The 20134-nt window shown below is 46.5% G+C and overlaps 1 protein-coding gene across 4 annotated transcripts in view; it reads left to right on the top strand.

Moving 5' to 3' along the window:
• Nucleotides 1–20134, top strand: part of LOC144818885 (RNA exonuclease 1 homolog) — a 1142074-nt gene that overhangs the window by 606115 nt on the left and 515825 nt on the right. The window lies entirely within an intron of this gene.

Genomic DNA, 20134 nt, shown 5'->3' with positions numbered 1-20134 from the left:
CATAGATCGCTGCCTAGTGTTGGGTCCGGATGATTGCACATTGTTGTCCTGGAAGAGTCTTCGAAGTATCACAAGATAGGTGGCTCCTCCCCTGCACTACACTGCACATGGGCATCCTCTCCATGCTCAGATTGTTTTTTTCCAGACATTGGTTTCGAATGTACTTTCTTAACTCAAGTTCGGAATATATATATATACTCTTTCTCAAGGCCAAAAGGCCTTCGGGGCGTCGGTATTGTCTTTCGTTCGGTGCCTTATACTTGTTTCCAGTTCTTGGAACACGTCGTTGAAGACAGATTGCCTTTCGACACCAAAGGCCCCATCGACGATCGACGATGGAACGGAGTCCGTTCAAGCGCTGCCCCGTTTCCAACTCGAAATACCCTCACATCGATGTGCACCCGGTGTGCAATAAATGTCTCTCACCGGACCACGACGAGGATAGCTGCATGGCCTGTTCAAAATTCAGATCGAAGAAAACTCTTCGTCTTCGTAGCGCTGCACGACAGTCGGCGCGGGAGTCTGCACCCGATCCAGACAACATCTTCGGGGGTGACGGCGAGGAGGGTGTACGAGAGGAGGATCCTGCTCAGCACTCTGATCCCACATCGGAGCAAGACTCCCACTACAATGAGGACGAGGAAGAACTCCACGTCCATGATGAAGACATCGTCGAGGTAGGAGACGACGCACAACCTCTCGGAGCCGTCGACGACGACTCAAGCGAGGAGCTAGGCCCAACCGCAGTAGCGGGGCCCCATACAGACTCTTCCACGGCTCAGGTCGAGGCATCGCCGGAAGGCCTTAGCCAAGATCTTTATTCACGTTCTCTAGTCCCGCTTCGATGCCCGACTAAGAACATTTCTAATGAGCCATCGGTCGAACGGCCACAATCGGTGGAGCAACCGAAAGTGAAACATACAGTCACTTAATCGAAACCGAAAGTGGTGAAAACTACCATCGGCTCGACGACTTCGGAACCTACCAAGTCGAAACGTGTGCTCTACCCCTCGGGGTCGACAGGGGTCGTCGACCCGAAGATCGGAGCGACAAAGCCCGTGTCTACAGTTAAACACGTCACGCTCACGTCGACGTCCGGCTCCAAAGATGGCGACTTTTCCAAGGGACTCAAGGCACAAAAAGCCATCGATCCGAAGATTCAAAAGCCACAGTTAGTCCAGGCCTTCGAGCCGAAATCCAAGCTCGGCCCAAAGGAACAGACCTCGTCGAAGCACACGAGCGTACCTGCTGCGCAGCAACGGCTCGAGTCGACTAAAAGCCACAAGCACACGAACTTGTCGGAGTCGGTCGGATCGAAGACAACGCCTTCGAAGCAGGTCGGTCCGTCACCAAAGATTCCGGCGCCGATAAAATATGGCCTGCCCCCCATGGCACGGCCTTAAACTGTCCAACTCCCAAAGGCTATTGACTCATCCAAGTCACCGGCGGTAGCTGCACCCACTCAGACTCGGACGGAAGACGTTCTGTTCCAACCACCGTCCTACGACGAACAGACAAAATTATACATCGACTCCGAATCCGGGCGACTCACCGTTTATAAACGGAAAATCAGGCCTGAAACTCTGATGGAGTCTTACAGGATACCGCTAAAGAAAAAAAAGGACTCTACTGCCTCTCCTACACTTTTTGAACCCATACAGCCATATGGGCAAGACTATACCTACTCTCCCACACCTGTCACTGAGGATGTGGAGAAAGGGGACAATGAGGACCAGTTTAACTATCCCATTGACACAGATCAGGAGGAGTCCCAGCCATGGGCTGACACTGTTTACCCTGATGAACCACACACCACCCCTGACACTCAGTCATAGGCCGTCAAAACTTCGCCTACTGAAGATACTGCTGCGTTTAAAGCACTGATTGAAAGGGGCAGCCCTTAACCATGATGTCGACATGCACGCTGACCCTGTGGAGGAAGACTTTCTCTTTGATACGTTCTCAACATCAGAAAGATCTGTAAAAACTCTGCCTATGCTCAAGCCCACTAAAGCAAGGGTGGTGAACCCCAGAATTGAAAGGAAGTACCGTCCTGCGCCAGTGGACCCTACGTATATCAAGGGCCAACTCCCCTTGGACTCCTTAGTGGTGGCTAATGCTCGTAAAAGGGCAAACTCTCAAACGACTGGTGATGCTCCTCCTCCGGATAAAGAATCCAAGATCTTAGAAGCTTCTGGGAAGCGTGTAGCGGCTCAAGCAGCTAATATTTGGAGAATCTCCAATACACAAGCCCTATTAGCAAGATATGACCGGTCCCACTATGACACATTAGAGCAGCTACTGCAACACCTGCCAGATGCTTATAAGGAGGGAGCAGAAATGCTTATACAGGAAGGGAAGTTGATCTCAAACGCGTCCATTAAGTGTGCGTTGGATGCAGCTGAGACAGTGGCTAGGGCCATAAACACTAGCGTAATGCTCAGACGGCATGCCTGGCTCCGCATCTCTGGTTTCAAGTCGAAAATCCAAACTACTCTCCTTAATCAGCCAGTTAACCCTGACTTCCTGTTTGGTCCTGAGGTAGACACCACTCTAGAAAAGATTAAAAAAGACACTGAAACTGCAAAATCCATGGGAGCTCTGCAGTCTCAACAGTTCAGGGGCAGTTCCTTTCGTCGCTCCGGTAACAGGGGAGCTTCTAGAGGTCAAGCGTCGCAACAAGACCAATACACCAAGGGAGGCACAACCTATAACAAGAACAATAGGGGTGGATACCGTAGAAACAGCACCAAAGGCAGAGGTCGTGGAAATAATAATGCCAGATCCTCCGCCACTAACAAACAGTGACGTCTTGTCACTGCCACCGACCATACCACACCGGTCGGGGGAAGGCTTCAGCAGTTCCTGCCACTCTGGGAAAGCATTACCACGGACAGGTGGGTGAGACAACTTATACATCACGGCTATTGTCTGGAATTAACCTCCACTCCACCCAACATACCCCCAAGGCACCGTCCTATGTCCACAGAGCACATGCACGTATTGCAGCAAGAAGTCATCTCCATGCTGCAAAAAGGGGCCATAGAACTCGTGCCTTTGGAACAACAGGGTACAGGGGTTTATTCACTGTACTTCTTAATCCCAAAAAAGGACGGGTCTCTCAAGCCCATTCTAGACCTCAGACCCCTAAACCAATACATCCTATCAGAACACTTTCACATGCTCACTTTACAGCAAGTTCTGCCACTGCTCAGTCAGGGAGATTTCCTAGCAACCCTAGATCTGAAGGATGCCTATTTCCACATTCCCATGCACCCCAGTCACAGGAAATATCTCAGGTTTACCATCAACAACCAGTATTACCAGTTCAAGGTCCTGCCTTTCGGGGTCACTACTGCCCCCAGGGTGTTTACCAAATGCTTGGCGACAGTGGCCGCGCATCTTCGGAGACAACACATCCATGTCTATCCGTATATAGACTACTGGCTTCTCCAAGCAAAATCGGCCCAGCAGTGTGCCAGCCACATGTCCCGCACGATTACACAGTCTAGGATTTTCACTCAATTACCCAAAGTCTCATCTTCAACCCGCCCCTGTACAGCAGTACCTAGGCGCAGAAATAAACACTCACTGCCACAGCGCAACCGAACTCAGCGAGAGTCAACAGCATGCAGGTGCTGATTCGAAAATTCAGGCCACAACACTCACTCCCAGCGCAGGTGTTCATGCAACTAATAGGCATGATGGCCTCCTGCATCTTTATAGTCCCTCACGCGAGGCTACACATGCGTCCGCTTCAGGAATGCTTAGCACGCCAGTGGAACCAGGCTCACGGACAGCTGAAAGACCTAGTGTTGGTAACCGTCGTGCATACAACTCTCTGCATTGGTGGAACACACAAAACCTTTGCAGGGGACGACCGTTCCAGGAGCCTGTACCACAGGTGGTGCTGACAGCGGACGCATCTCTCCAGGGCTGGGGAGCTCATGCCCTCCATTATACTGTGCAGGGACTGTGGACCACACAGCAGAAACGGTTGCACATCAACCTCCTGGAATTGATGGCAATCTTCATGGCGATGAAGGCATTCAAGTTGCATCTCTGCAACAAAGTCGTGCTTATCCGGACGGACAACATGACTGCAATGTACTACATTCAGAAGCAGGGAGGGGACACACTCTCCACAATTGTCACACCTAGCACAGTGCATGTGGAAGTGGGCCATTCAGAGGAACCTGTTCCTCATGGCGGAACACCTCCCAGGCAAGGACAACCAGATGGCGGACCTGCTCAGCAGACACAGCCATCAGATGCACAAGTGGGAGATATATCCCTCGGTGCTCCAACCATATTTCCAGCAGTGGGGTCATCCAGAAATAGACCTATTCGCCACACAAGAAAATGCAAAATGCCGCACCTTTGCCGCCAGGTTCCCACACCCGCAGTCTCAGGGCAATGCGATATGGATGAACTGGTCAAAAGAGATTTGCGTACGCTTTTCCTCCGGCACCACTCATACCGCTGGTGGCGCGCAAACTGAGGCAGCACTCCATGACACTCATCCTCGTTGCTCCAACGTGGGCGAGGCAGGCCTGGTACACCAAATTCCTAGAACTTTCAGTGGTGCCCCACCAGCGACTAAAACTCACACCCAGTCTCCTCACTCAGAGCCATGGAGACATTCAGCACCCAGATCCGCAACAGTTAAACCTTGCAATCTCGCTCCTGAGGTCATAGTTTGGCTACCTAAACCTGCCCCCTGACTGTATGGACATCATCAAGGAGGCTAGACGACCTACCACCAGGGCATGCTACGCGGCGAAATGGAAGCGTTTTGTCATCTATTGTTCCAATAATGACATTAATCCACTGGATGCTTCCACGCAAAACATCATATGTTACTTGCTGCACCTATACAGATGCAATCTAGCGTATAGCTCCATCAGGATACATTTAGCTGCACTGGCCGCTTATCTTCAGAGTGCCGGCCATTAAAGCTTTTATGGAGGGACTCAAAAGGGTCATTCCTCCAAGACACCCGCCTTCGCCTGTCTGGAACCTCAACATAGTCCTCACCAGGCTCATGGGTCCACCATTTGAACCTCTTCACTTTTGTGAGATACAATTTCTCACATGGAAAGTAGCTTTTCTGGTGGCAATCACGTCGCTCAGACGGGTTAGTGAGCTGCAAGCCCTCACTATTCAAAAGCCTTTCATTCAAATTCATGCTAATAGGGTAGTGCTGCGTACCAACCCTAAATTTATGCCCAAGGTAGTGTCACAGTTCCACATTTACCAAACTATTGAACTACCAGTATTCTTCCCAAATCCTGATTCAGTAGCGGACAGAGCACTACACACACTAGATGTTAAAAGGGCTCTCCTGTATTACATAGACAGGACTAAAGATTTCAGGAAAACTAAACAACTGTTTGTTGCCTTCTCTCCACAGCACAAGGGCAACCCAATTTCAAAATCAGGTATAGCCAGATGGATTGTTAAGTGCATACAGATCTGTTATCAAAAGGCTAAACGCACATTAACAGTTCCCCCAAGAGCGCATTCCGCACGCAAGTTAGGGGCATCCATGGCTTTCCTAGGTAACATTCCTCTAGAGGATATATGTAGAGCAGCCACATGGACCACCATACACACATTCACCAAACACTACTGCGTGGATGTACACTCAAAACAGCAAGCTGCTGTAGGTCAAGCTGTTCTCAGAACTCTTTTTCAGACTGCTGCAGCTGGCACGGGCAACCGCCGCTAGGGAGGGTACTACTATTTATTCTATGCATAGATATAAATTCAGCAGCCCACATGCCTCGAACGGAATATGCTACTTACCAGTATGCATCTGTTCTTGGCATGTAGGGCTGCTGACATTTATATCGCCCACCCTCCTCCCCGGTGCCTGTCGCAGCTGTAGCACTCAGAATTATTCTCAAGCATGGTCATCACTTACTGTATCATACTCCATCTCTGCCACAATGGCGAAAAACAATCTGAGCATGGAGAGGATGCCCATGCACACTGTAGTCCAGGGGAGGAGCCACCTATCTCGTGATACTTCGAAGACTCTTCCAGGATAACAATGTGCAATCATCCGGACCCAACACTAGGCGGCGATCTATGTATAGATATAAATGTCAGCAGCCCTACATGCCAAGAACAGATGCATACTGGTAAGTAGCATATTCCTACTTGTGTGCGCCAGCTAACTCAGAGGTCACTAGAAACTTCTTGAATGAACAAGAAGGAATTAGTCTCTGACAATCGCATAAACATGACCACTTTGTGTCCTTTTGAATCAGAACACGTCTCAGAATCGTGGGCAACAATACATAACAGTTTCACTTAGTCAATCGTGCATGCTTCTTTCTACAGAGTTAAACAGAAATAGACTGGCATTTCAATAAAAAGGTTTTTTTGAACAGTCTTATTTCTCATGCAAGAGATATGAATTGCTACAATCGTAAGACAGAATGCAAAGTATAATACGTACAGCGTTAGCAGTAAGATAAAATAATACTGCAATAGCATGGCTTGTAGCTATGCCATATATTCATAAAAATAAAAACATACTTAACACAGGCTAAAATGTAAATACTCGTCTTGTGCTTCTAGCTACTTCTACCCTAGTGTATCTAGCCTAAGTGTAGTACGAGGTAAGAAGTAGGTGCTGTTTTTCTATTGTCTAGTTTAGCTATAGTTTTAGTTTTGCCAAGAGTCCCTCTAGGTTCTACTCTGCTCTATACCTTACCCACAAGGGGAGTCAAACACCGGAGCGGGATTCTCTGCGAGGAGGATAACCGCGTCTGGTCAATGCGTCAGTCAGGGACTCTACTTCCTTCCGAACTTGCCGTGACTGCCGCTCCTTTCAGCACTCGTTGCAGGGATCCTGTGTTTACTCCTACTGCTACGATATTGCATGCCAAATCACCAGCGACACCCAATTTACCTTGGAGAGGATAAAGGAAGTACCGTGTAAGATGGATGATAGGTTAAAACACATCGAATCAATTCTAGGGAAGCTCCAAGAGAAAAATATGGTATGTAGTCAACAGGAAACTAGCAAAAATGAGGCTTTGAGAAGATCAAGATCGCTTAAGTTAACAACCAAGAGTTCGGTAGTAATACCAAGCACACTAGAAAGTAAGAACACTGCAGATACGAGAGAAAGAGGCGACTCAGGATATGAAAGGCAGTATAACTCAACAGGTATCAAGGCCCCAAGAATTCTTTCGGCTCTAGACCTCCCACCACAACATAGTAAGAGACAAGGGGAAGAATGGAATAATCTGCATAGTTCCCAAATGAGCGAAAGTACTATACAATATCCCAGTGCAAGCCAACCTTTCTCACGTCCAATACAGATTAAAAAGGGACAACATTTTAAGTATGTAGATCTCCCTCCGGAAGCAAACCGTATATTATAATTCTAACTAATGTGCCACAGTTAAAGGACAAAAAAGTGAATCTTGGGAGAACCTGAGAAATAAATCCCTACACTGGCTAAATACTAGGACAGGCCTGGACAGAGCGCTGTTCTCAGAGTTTAAAATGGCTAGAAGAACAGCCTGGGTGGGGAAATCTCAAAAAGCTTTCGTAGGGGATTGCGTAGTTTTAACCTTTGCCTCCACATTCTTAGTAGAAATAATATTGGAACGTCTTGGGAGTTATTTAGATAAACCCCCAAAGTATAAATGTCGTCCCACTAGGGTATTTTTACAAATCACCAAATGAACGGGAAAATATGAATTGGGCTTACCCGATAAAAAATATCAAAGTACAACATTCATACAGCAAATAGGTATGAAAGTTTGTATAGCCTGGAAGAGCAGGATTGACTTGTAAAGAATATACCACTACAAACACAATGTACACAGCCTCCTCCTCCCGATAACAATGGTAGAGGGTTGTCCTGTGACCGATCTTACAACCATTCCTATCAACCCTGTGATGGAGGTAAATACTCCGGAAGGAACACACAATGAACATAAGCTGTTAAGTGACTTTTTGGAATGTAGCAGGCTTACAAACTAAGATAGATAACCCAGAGTGGTGTAAATGTGTAGAAGGGTACCACATCATATGTTTGCAAGAAACATGGTTAAAGGAGTCCGTAAATTTGAGTGGATATCATACATATCATATGCCCGCAGTTGGCGGAAATCATGGGAGGGCAAAGGGTGGTTTAGCTATATATGTGTCTAATATGCTAGATATTGGGAAAATCACATTGAAATACGAGGATGTACATTACCAACTGATGGAGATGTGTTTGGGAAGTAAGCAAAGAGTGATATTGATAAATTATTATAATAATGCACCCCCGGATAAGATAGTTGGAATTCTTGTAAACCTACCAAATGTTCTCGAAAGACTGTCAAGAGAAGATAAGAGGGGATATGCATGTCATTTGGGGGGCGGGGGGATTTATTATTGCACTGTTCCCAAAAAACGGTACAAATGTTTTTGGTATCATAAATGATGGTGGTGAATGTGAAACGCATTTTGCACATACACAATATGGGAATGTTTTAAATGAAATGGTATGTGAGCTTGACTTAGGCTATGCAAACGAATTAAGTAATAACCTGATGCCCTTTAAGAGTACTTTTAACGGAAGAGGGCGTTCTACAATTATAGATTATATCTCAGTTTCCTTGAATCTAGCACCAAAGACGATCCATCTTGTAACACATGATATCACACTGAGGGATCATTTTCCACTGAGCAGATCGCTGAATCTGTTGACCACCAATACTAACCAGGATCAAAAAATTGTCTATCCCCCTGAACAGTTGAAAATAAATGGGAAAAATTGCTATGCCCTAAATTAGCAGATGGTTGACCCTATAGGAGTAATTAATATAAAAGTAGTGGTAAAAAGTATTTTATCAATAGAGGCTGCTTTAAATTAAAATACGAATTAAATAGTTTTGGCATCTTTTCAAGAAATTACAAGAGTAAGAAATGACACTATGGAAAAACCTGTAAGAAAAGCCAAGAATGGTTTGATTCAAAATGTACCAAAGCATATTCCGTACTGAAAAGAGAGACCCATAATATTCCCAGGAACCCTATTATACCAGGGGAGGCAAGGAAGGCCTATACGAATGCAATAAAACAACGTAAGAGAGAGCTTAAAGAGGAACTATGGCAAACCCTACAAGAAGCGGCTAAGTCCAACGATGGGGCGGCTTTCTGGGGGGCTGTATGGGCACCCTTTTTAGACTCTGGGGATATCCCTAACATAGGAATAGCCATAACGGAAGATCAGTGGGTAGAACATTTCACCACAATTTTTAGTACAAATCTGGCAGAAATTTTAGACAAGGGAGGTGATAAAAATAACTCTCCACCACGTACACATATAAATAACCTCCAAATTACCATAGAAGGATAAATAGGGCAATACTGGCAAGTAAGGGGGGGTAAGGTGCCCGGCACTGACGGGATTCCCGTAGATCTATACAAGGCAAATGTAGACCTATGGGGCCCTATATTGACCCAAACAATAAGGGCTAGTTGCTCTTCCAAGTGCATTGAGACTTGGACTGAATCCATTTTAGTCCCAATTTTCAAAAAGGGAAATAGACAAGACCCGATATCTTTATTGGATTCCTAATCCAAAATTATAGGGCGCATTATACTAGAGAGATTACAGGACTGGGGCGAGGGAAAACTAATCTGGTCAGATCTCCAATACGGTTTCCATAAAGGTTTGGGAACCATTGAACAAAGCCTCAACCTGAGTATGTTAATCGGAAAGTACGTTAACCTAAAAATAGGAAGGCTATTTTTATCTTTCCTAGACCTAACCGCAGCCTTTGACTATGTGATACATGAGAGGCTGTGGGGGGTCCTTTACGAACTGGGGGTGAACTATACCATCATATACTTTCTGAAACATACGTACCAGAATGCCAAGGCTAGTGTATGTTATGGTAAAAATCGAGAATGCACAGGTTTTTTTCTAATAAAAAAGGGGGGTCTGGCAAGGATGTGTGCTGGCCCCTTTTCTATTTAATCTTTACACAAATGGATTAGAAATAGCACTGATCCAAACAGGGCAAGATTTTCCATTAATTAATGGCCGAGCTATTCCATCACTAATGTACGCAGATGATGCTGTTTTAATGTGCCGTACTCCACTGGAACTACAAAGATAATTGGTTGGCTATGTGGCATTCATGCGTGACCTGGGCTTAAGGGTAAATAAACACCACAAAAACTTACATCCTGAGATGTGGCACAGGAAGCAAAAAATTTAGAGATATCTTTATAGACAACCACAGAATAAACTTTAACACCTTTAATTATTTAGGCATATTAATAAACCACAAATCCACTTGGGTCCAGGTGGTGCAAACGAGAAGACTTGCACTTATAAGAACAACAGCGACCCTATTTAATTTTTCAAAGAAATTAGGTACTAGGCCCCCGCAAACAATATTACAAATTTACAGAGCCAAATGTATCTACAGTAATGTATGGTTCAGGATTATGGGGACATTGTAATGTTCAATCCCTCCAGTTGATAGAAAATCAATTTTTAAGATACATTTTGGCCCTTCCTAGAAGTACATCCTATATCTGCCATGCAGAACTGGCCTTCCCATTTTTAGCAGATTTGATTAAAACAGAACAAATCATGCTCCGGCTTAGGCTGTGGACAAATGAGGAACCCCATGTAAACAAGGAGATTTGTAAGGATGTCACGGGAATGGCAGATGTGATTAATCTGAAGTGGCTAAAATACGTTCGGGATTTTCTGATTGACTTAGGTTACCGTAATTATAATAAAGAAACTAGTACAATGAGTGATATCTAGGAAAGAGCTGAAAAGAAAATGTATGGCATGACTAGAATCACGCTGAATATCTAAAGAACTATCTAATCCCACTGTAGTACATCATTAAATGATGACAACTGGTAACATTCAACCCTACCTCATACTTGTACCCAGTCAATATGAAAGACTGCTGTTAGCAAGATTTAGACTTGATATTTTCCGTCATATTACTAGTTTTCCAAAAATGAGCGTCTGGACGCGAGTGATGCAATTATGTCCTTGTGACGATATTTTAGAGCAGACTACAATTCATACTGTAATTTTCTGTAAATTTTATATTTTGCAAAGGAAAAAATGGCTATTAAAAGAAATTAAATTTTAAAAGATGCCGACTGGTGTTTCTAGCATTGCAACTTTTAACCGCATGCGCGCGGCGCGTTTTCCCGCTGTGCGCTGAGAATCGCGGAATCCCACGTGAGCGTACGAGAGGTGTACCTCATGACGAGCTGAGCTCGTCATCAGCGTGGAAGGGGTTAAATAATGAATTTGTCATATGGTGTCAAATTTTCTAAAACATGTGGTAAAATGCAGGAAATCAATAATAAAAGGATTGAGTGAGTATAATAACTAGATCATGCTGTGAAAACAATTCTACTTTTTTTTTTTTTAAATTGTGGATATTAATGTATTATTTTGTATTTGCTTTTATGATTCTCGTTTGTAGAAATCATATAAAGGTTTTCTACTACTACTGCCTGCTGGTATATGTTTTACAAAAGGGGGTGGTGATGGACGGAGCATCTGAATCAATCAAACACTCACACCCAGTCAAAAGATCTGGGTTTGATCTATCACCGTTCTTTAGCCCACTCTGCCACCCCAGTTCAGACATGGCTATATGCAAATCAGTCTGACCCTGTGCCTCATGGGAACAATCCAGCCCGAATTGCCAAGCCATGCCTTTCCTGGACCGTAAACAAGCTTCCGAGGACCAGTTTCTGGCATTCCAGCCGTCTTCAGCCCGGCTTGCTTGAATCCAGTGGAACAACGACATATACTCCTAAAAGACGCCGAAACCCTTAAAGACATGATGAATAAAAAGTATGAATACAATAAACTTATTAGCGAAAGGGCAGGTAACGCTTTGTTTTACAGGACTTAAATGAACTAAGATTGAAACAGCCAAACAATCTTTGATATCGATTTTCTTATTTTCCACCATTGATCCATGACAATCAAGGTCCGGTACCAACATTCTAGTCCCAAATAAAAAGTATCATAGACAATCTAGGAGTACCACATTCAGATCCTAAAAAAATCGCAGAGATCTTTAAAGACTTTTACAGTGAATTGTACAGTAAGAACAAGGACATTGACGGGTCAAAACTAGGACAATACTTAGATAAATGTAAAGTTCCCTCCCTCCCGTTGATCGTATTGAACTAAACCAACCTATATCGCAAGATGACATTGCCCAAGCCATTAAGTCCCTCAAAACTGGGAAGGCGCCGGGACCAGACGGATTTAGTGCCGTGTTTTATAAAAAATTCTCAAGTGTTCTAACAGAACCACTTGAGGATCTGTATGACCGATTCACCACAAGTGGTCAAATCCACGGTACGCCTGCATAAGCAATTATTACAGTGCTTCCTAAAGAAGGGAAGGATCCCACGTATCCAAAAAACTATAGGCCGATAAGCCTAATCAATCTTGACTGCAAGATATATGCCATGATTTTAGCAAAAAGAATACAAAAAGTGCTACCCCAACTGGTACACCCTTCGCAAGTAGGGTTCCTTAAAAATAGATTGTCGAGCGATAACACAAGAACTCTGGCGCATATCATAGAAAAGGCAAAATTAACTAATTCATCCATGGTAGCAGTAACATTAGATGCTGAAAAAGCCTTTGATAAGGTTGACTGGGCTTACCTGGAAGCAACTCTGAATAAATTCGATCTGGGATCGGATTTCATACGTATGGTGATGGCCCTGTACGCTAACCCCTCAGCTAGAGTGAGGGCGAGCGGTTGCCTATCAGCCTCATTTGACCTCCAACAAGGCACGAGGCAAGGATGTCCACTCTCTCCCTCGTTGTTCCTCTTGGCAATTGAGCCTTTCTTGTATTCCTTGAGACATAATGACCTCATCAGCGGGATAGGGTTTGGTGATGTCACAGTTAAAATTTCGGCCTTCGCAGATGACGTGCTAGTAGTCTGAAAACGCGGACTCAGCAATTCCGGCTCTAATGGCTTCAATTGCGGAATTTGCCGCAGTATCTGGATATAAACTAAATAAGGACAAAACGGAAGTTAAGCTACTCAATAACATAGGTGATAAGGGTATCTTAGGTGACTCTGGACTATGCTGGCAACCAAAAAGCTTTAAATATCTTGGCATAGAATTCGAAAAAGATTTAATTAGCACTCTTAAAATTAACGAACTTGTCCTATATAAAAAGATTTCAACCTTATTGGAGGGCTGGTCCCCAAAATTCTTGTCCTGGTGGGGCAGAGTGGAAACTCTGAAGATGATGATTACGCCACTTGTGAATTATTTAATAAGCATGCTACCTATGTTATTATCTGATGACTTTCTTGCAAAACTACAAAAAATCTTTAATGCCTTTCTGTGGCAAAATAAGAAACCGAGGATTTCACTACGGAAGCTGCAACTACCAAAAGACAAGGGTGGGGTAGGTCTCCCAAACTTTAGATGTTATCAGACGGCATATCTATGCAAACAAGGAACTAACTGGTTCCACAACTACCATGACTATATACCTGTATGGACCCAAGTGGAAAAATCTATCATTAACAATCTTCCACTCCCGGCCATAATGACTTTGGACGCCTCAGCCTTCCCACATTCTAAATATATATTCCTCAACACTAAAAGAGCTCTCCTAAACTTAGAAACGCACTGTAAAGCGAAAGTAAGGTTCTCCAAATCTAATTTAACTTCACTATGGCTTAATCCGTCTTTAAAAGATGATGGTCACCTTATTTTCTGGGAAGAATGGTCCAAGAGGGGATTAAACCTATTGCAAGATATGTACGAGGGATCCACACCTTTGCCCTATGTCACCTTACAATCACGTTATGTTCTCCAACCTATTGACTTTTATAGATTCCTACGCCTTAAAGCACTAAACGGCTAAAGACATCACACCACAGAACCCTACTCTGTGCACCAAATTAATCCAGCTCACGTCTCTGGGACATGTAGTCTCACGGGTATATAAGATCTTAGCTCCTATGCCTCAGAAGGCTCACAGGAAATGCGAACGGGATTGGGAAGGAGAACATAACACTTCCAATATGACTTTGGACTGGGACAGAATCCACTTAACCCCATTCTATTATAAAATCTCACCGTTGCTGTCACAGACTAAATTTATGCTGATAAACAGGACTTGCTGGACGCCAGAGAAACTCTTCAAATTAAAGCTATGCTGGAATTGCAAATCAGACGTGGGTAACCTAGCACACATGCTTTTCCATTGTCCACTTCTGCAACACTATTGGGATGAGATATATAATTATATTCAACGCATTTTTCACTACAGACCCCCAAGGGAATTTAGTTATGTTCTCCTGGGTGCAATTGATTCGAATATACCTAAAGATCAAGACAGACACCTCTTAGATCTTATGATCACTCTAGCGTGCAAAGTAGTGCTCAGCAAATGGAAGAATGCGACTGACGTATCTTTCAAATCTGGCAGGAGTGGCTGACATCGCTGAGAGGTGCTGACCATGACGTCCTTTATTCCTCTCCTTGGCAAAAAACCCACAATAAACTATGGAGTCTGCTTGATTCCTTGGAGCTTTGCTATGACCCACCTTAAGCCTGTTAACTCGCACATTGTTTTTATGTCGGTGAGACATGTATTCCCTCCTGCGCCATGAATCTACTGCTCTACTTTATGCTAAACATTTACTGCCACACAGTTGCTGCCTCTGTATCCTTTATCCTTTACTCTTTATTCTTATTCTTTAGTCTTTAATCTTTCTTTAATTGTATCATTATTTTATTATCTCATTATTTAATCACTGCTATAATCAGCAGTCACAGCTCGTTCTGTTTGAAAAACAGGAAGCGTGAGGAGCGCCATATATGACTCAAGGTAACAGGTCATGAGTACTCTGTTTTATGTACATTGACATATTAACGATTCAATTTTAGCAATGTATGCAATTGCTCATATATTCATTATTCCTCATTCCTCATTTACAGATGTAGTATCCCGATCTCATATTTCCGATTCCCACTTCATTGTGACTGTAACAGCTGGTTGATTATCTTGTCTTGTAGTTATTATTCGTCTTGTTATTCTGTGTTCTTGGATTACTTTTTGTACTGTGTCGTATTAATTTTCAATAAAAAGGATTTGAAATAAAAAGAAATAGCAGAGAGGAAACTGACTAATAGTGGTCAATGTAGAGACCTTTTTTTAGCACTTTAGAATTGAGGAATAGTACTTTCAATTATAAGGGCCCAGGATTGGTTATGTATGAAATTGCATAAAGATGTTTTATTACATGAAATTTAGGAAAACTGTATTAGGGTGTTTTTACTGTAAGTTTTTATTTACTGAACAGTTGACTGTGGGCAGGATTCCTTGCTGTGTAGAATGTAGTTTCTCTGAACAATAATTCCCTGATTAAGAGTTCTTTATATATTAAAACTAATGTCAGTGAATTTCTCAATCTTGGGATTATACTCCTCTGTGCCCTCTCGTGCGATTCAGGGTGTAATGATAATGCTGTTTTGAATGTGTCAATCTGATAGACATCTAGCCGCAGATTCCTTAACTTAGAATTATCCCCAGGCATCGGACTGGAACCGGAAAATGTTTGCAGCAGCACTTCTGCGAGCCGGAGAACGGCGCCACACGACCCCACCCTGACGTCGTCCATGGATGTTGTCAGCGAGGTCATACAAGACCCTCCCGGCGCGCTGACGTCAGTTTCCTTCTTTCCCGTATACAACCAGGATCCGGTGTAAGCAGTTCCTCTGGCCTTTTTTCAGGCCCCTTTTGACGCTTTGCATCTGGAACAGTGTGCGATGCCTTCGTAATTTAAGACGTGTTCCTCCTGTTCGCGGCATAGGCTGCGTCGGACCCACACCTTATCTGCATGTGGTGCCTGGGCGAACACCGCGATTAGATGGATTGCGACGCCTGCCAACAACTAAAGCCAAAGTCCCGGCGGGAGCATCGGATGAAGCTACTGTCGGCTAACCTATTGCAGTCTGAGTCGTCACGGCCCCCGGCCTCCTCGGCGGAGGTCCCGGTAGCAGAGGGTTCAGTTTGCGGCGTCGGTCGCCGCCTGGTTCCCGTGTGCGTCGCTCGCCTGTCCCTGTTAAGTCCTTTCACCGAGATCATCGACCTTTCTTCCTCCTGTTGTAAGGGGCATTAGTTCCTGGACTTCTCCGGACGTGTGCCCCCGATAGTCTGCCCTCCCTTATCCGCCAATTTCTGGCACGGGGGCGACTCGGACCCAGATGGCGGCTTATGCCGCTGCCTTGCAGGCCTCCCTTGGGTCCCCTCCTCTCCCTGGGGCATCCTTTGACCCCCCGTTGCGTGCGGCGTCTCCGGAGGACTCGCCGGTGGGTTCGCCCCGAGTGTAGGCTAAGCACCTTGCCCCAGGTGATGGAGGTATGATGTCAGAGCGCGGCCAGGCTGGGTCTCCCTCTTCAGCCCAGAGCACCCCTAACTTATCGCATAGTCCAGTTGGGCTCCATGTGGCGTCGCAGCTGGTCGCTGATACTCGCAGCTAGTCTCTGAGTCCCCCTCGGCCCTCCGGAATGGCGGCTACCTTTTCAGAGTCCCAGCCGGCTCCGGTCTGGCGCCGTAGATTTGCCTCCTTGCTTTTCGAGCTGGAGCCTGTTGTGGTTGAGGCAGAGTCGGCGCCGGTCCAGTGCCGTAGGCTTGCCTCCCTGGCTCCGGCTCTGTTCCTTACTTCGGAGCCTGCTGAGGCTGAGTCCATGCTGGACGAGGCTGAGTCTGCGCCGGCCGATGATGCCCTGCGCTGGCCGAGGATACCCTGGCGCCACCTCAACGCCAGGTTGTCGACTCCAGATCATAGATTTCTCTCCGGAAAAAGTTCGGCGTGACCCCGCGCCTGTCGATGCCGGATCCGTGCTTGCCCCCCCATGAAGTACGCGGCTCCGGCGGACTCTCCTCTTCCTCAAGAGCCTCTTCAGGACCCTCATTCCTCCATGGGGCTTCCTCCCTTTGGACATTGGTCTGCTCCTCCTTTCAATTTACAATTCCCTTGGAGTGGGCGGCTCAGCTTTCAGCCCACACCCACGGATGAGTTACTGTCCCCTCCTCGTAGGGCTCCCGAGGCTGGTGTGGCCTTTGTGATGGTTGTTTCCATGGCCGCCCCCCTGCCTGTTGACCCCCTGTTGGATGTTCCCCACCACGGTTCAGGAAATGTAGAGCCGCTTCTGCCTTTTGAAGCCTCCTTTTATGATGCCCTTCTGGGGACCTGGGCTCGGCCTCCGTCAGCTGATCCGGTGGCTTGTTCCATCATGCACCGCCCTGCCCCGAATGATCCGGTTTGCTTGTTTGTTCATCCGGACGTTCGGGGGCTCGTTCTGCAAGCTGCCTTTCCTTCCTTGCCTCCGCTGTTGCTTCCTTCCTTCCGGGGGTCTAGTTGGCTAGTTACAGGGTCGTAATATTTTCGCCTCCACTAGCGCGGCTCTTCGCTCCCTCAATACCTTATGTGCGTTGGCTTGGGCTATTTCTGCCGAGTCTCTTATCTCTTTAACCTCTGAGCACGCTCGTGCTGACCTCCATCATATCCGTGACGGATGTGACCTGGCAGAATTTACTATTTAGTTGGTCCTGGATACCTCAGACTCCTTAGGCCGGGCTATGGCCGGTTCTGTTTCACTATGTCGCCAGGCTTGGTTGCGGGAAGGCGTCTTCCCGGAAAATATTCGGGAGCGCCTTGTTGACCTTCCTTTTGATGGGGTCCTTTTTTTTAACACCCAAGCCGACTCAGCGATTCGGCGCCTCCTTGCTGGCTCCTAACCCCCCCCCCCCCCCTTCCCAGGTTGTACTTGGCAGGTCTCAGGTCATCCTACCCTGGCGTGGTTACCCCTCCTTCCTTTTGCAACTTTCATTCAGCGTCCACAAGTTGGACTGTGCGTTTTTGAGCTGACAGTAAGCAGACTGTGGCGATGTTCCACAGGTTATTCGTGTCTTGATCTCAGACTGTGGATTACATAAGGCGTGTTCCTCTGTATTTTGTTTTTGGTGGCATGATATACCCCAGGTGAGGTACCTATATGCTATTGTATAGCTTTGCTCCATGCCAGGCGGGCTTGGAGGTCCCTTTGGGCTCCTCTCTTCCCTTGGTGTTGTTATCTTACCGTTTACGGCGGTTTTCCGTATTGTGCCTTCTGGCACTTCCTCCCACAGGTCCCAGGTTCTGCCCTGCTTGCTCCTTGTGTGTCTTTCATACTCCTCTCTTAGAGGTTTTTTCCTTGTTACTAAATGTTCTTCAACCATTGTCCCTTGTGACGTCTTTTCAGTGTGTTACAGCACGCTTCTTCCGAGGCTGCCACCCTGCCACCGGTGCATTAGGTGGGTTCCTTCTATAGTGCCCGCAGCTGCGCTGGTCTTGTGGCTAGCCCTTTCTATAGATACCCGCATGTTGATGACCATTGGGTATCCTTTCTATACGCCTCCGCCTTTCTTCGCTTCTGCGAGGTCTGCTCCTATATCCCTGTTTTTCAGGGAGCAGTTGGGTGCCTTGTGCTCAGGTTTGCCATCGTTCTACACGGCGGTGTTTTTCTTTTGCATCGTTCTACACTTCGGTGCCTTTTCATGCTGCTTCGGCAACAAGGGTTCCCATGGTTCCACTCCATGGGGTGAGCCTCCTCTTCTGGCTGCTCTTCATCTTGGGGGTCTTGTCTGTCTTGTTAATGTGCTAAACAGTCCCTCTCTTCTGTGGGGGTGCATTTCTCCTCCCAGTCAGAGGTGGTGGTTCCGGAGATCTGAGGTTGTTGTTCGCAGCTCTGCGTGAACTTCTTTATGGTCCCTATAGGCACCTTCGGTGCCTCGGAGTACACACCCTTTGGATGTGTCTTTTTCCTTCAGGTGTCACCCTTCCCTGTGTCTGGTGTGCCTGCGGGACGGTTCCTCTTCTGGGGTTCGTCCCGGGTGCTGCGCTCTGCCTCTGTCTCCCTTTGGGTGCGTTCTTCCCCTTGTTCTTCAAGTTGCCTTGTTGGGCAGTCCCTTAATCTTCTTAGCCACACCACTTGCTTTGTCTCCGTAGCTGTCTGCTACGTGCGTGTTCCTCGTTGTGGTCTGTCTTGGTGTGCTTCAGCGGGTTGCTCTCGACCCTGTCGCTTTCTTGTGACTGAGTATTGCTCTTGGTGTGTCTTGTGTTTCACGCCTGCGCTTCTGGGACGTTGCTCAGTCCCTGCCTCTTGTTCTCCACTTCCTGGCTGCTGCCTGCCCGGCCTCCCTAGCATAGGCCCGCCGGGTAGGCTCTGGTTATGTCACTCCATGTTGTCCGCTGGATCTTGGTTGGTGGCGATTTAGCGGCCATTGGGCTCTAGGAGTAGTTCTTCTTCCTTCCCTCATTATAAACTCTCTCTTCCGTTCTGGGATTGTTGCTTAGGGCCGTTATTCCATCCCGTATTCACACGGGTGAGGTCTCGTGCCCTTCTGGTCATCTTGTGGTGCCTTTGCCTCCCATTGTCTTTCACTCTTCTGAGCTGCTTGGTCTGCTGATTGGCTGCACCTCCACAGCTTTCCCCATAGTCCGTCACCCTGATGCCGGCTCAGTGCTCTCGGGCACTTTCTGTTGTTCTGTCGCAGACCCACTTCCCCCTTGGGGTATGGCTGTGGTATCTGTTCTAAGTTAAGGAATCTGCGGCTAGATGGCTCTATCAGATGTACAAGTTACTTACCTTCAGTAACAATGTACCTGGATGGGAAGTTGTCTAGCCGCAGATTCCTTAATGGCCACCCATCCTCCCCGTTCTGCGAGGACCATTCCAGGTGGAGTTCTCCACCTTGCCTCTTTCAGTTGGGACCGGTCTTCATTCGGGGGGCTCAAGTTGGTGCGACTTTCTGACTTTGCCTTCTGCAGCCGCCTCCCTCTGGGTTGCTTATATTCCTGTGGAGTGGTGCTTTTCGCTTTCGCCTTCAACAAGAGATTAATTTTTCCATTTCTCTGCATTCCTCCACTGTGGTCCTTCAAGTGTGGGGTCTTCTATTCTTTTTCCTCCCTCCTGCCTCATCCATCGGTTTAGGGTTTCTTGTCTCCTCTGCAGTCTCGGCCCTTCGATCTCTACAGGGGGATGCGCCATTCCTTGTACTGTCACCTCACTGTGGATTGTTGTTCCT

Source organism: Lissotriton helveticus, chromosome 2_1, assembly GCF_964261635.1.
Source record: "Lissotriton helveticus chromosome 2_1, aLisHel1.1, whole genome shotgun sequence".
In the NCBI taxonomy this organism is placed as follows: Eukaryota; Metazoa; Chordata; class Amphibia; order Caudata; family Salamandridae; genus Lissotriton; species Lissotriton helveticus.
This window is presented reverse-complemented; position numbering and strand designations above follow the sequence as displayed.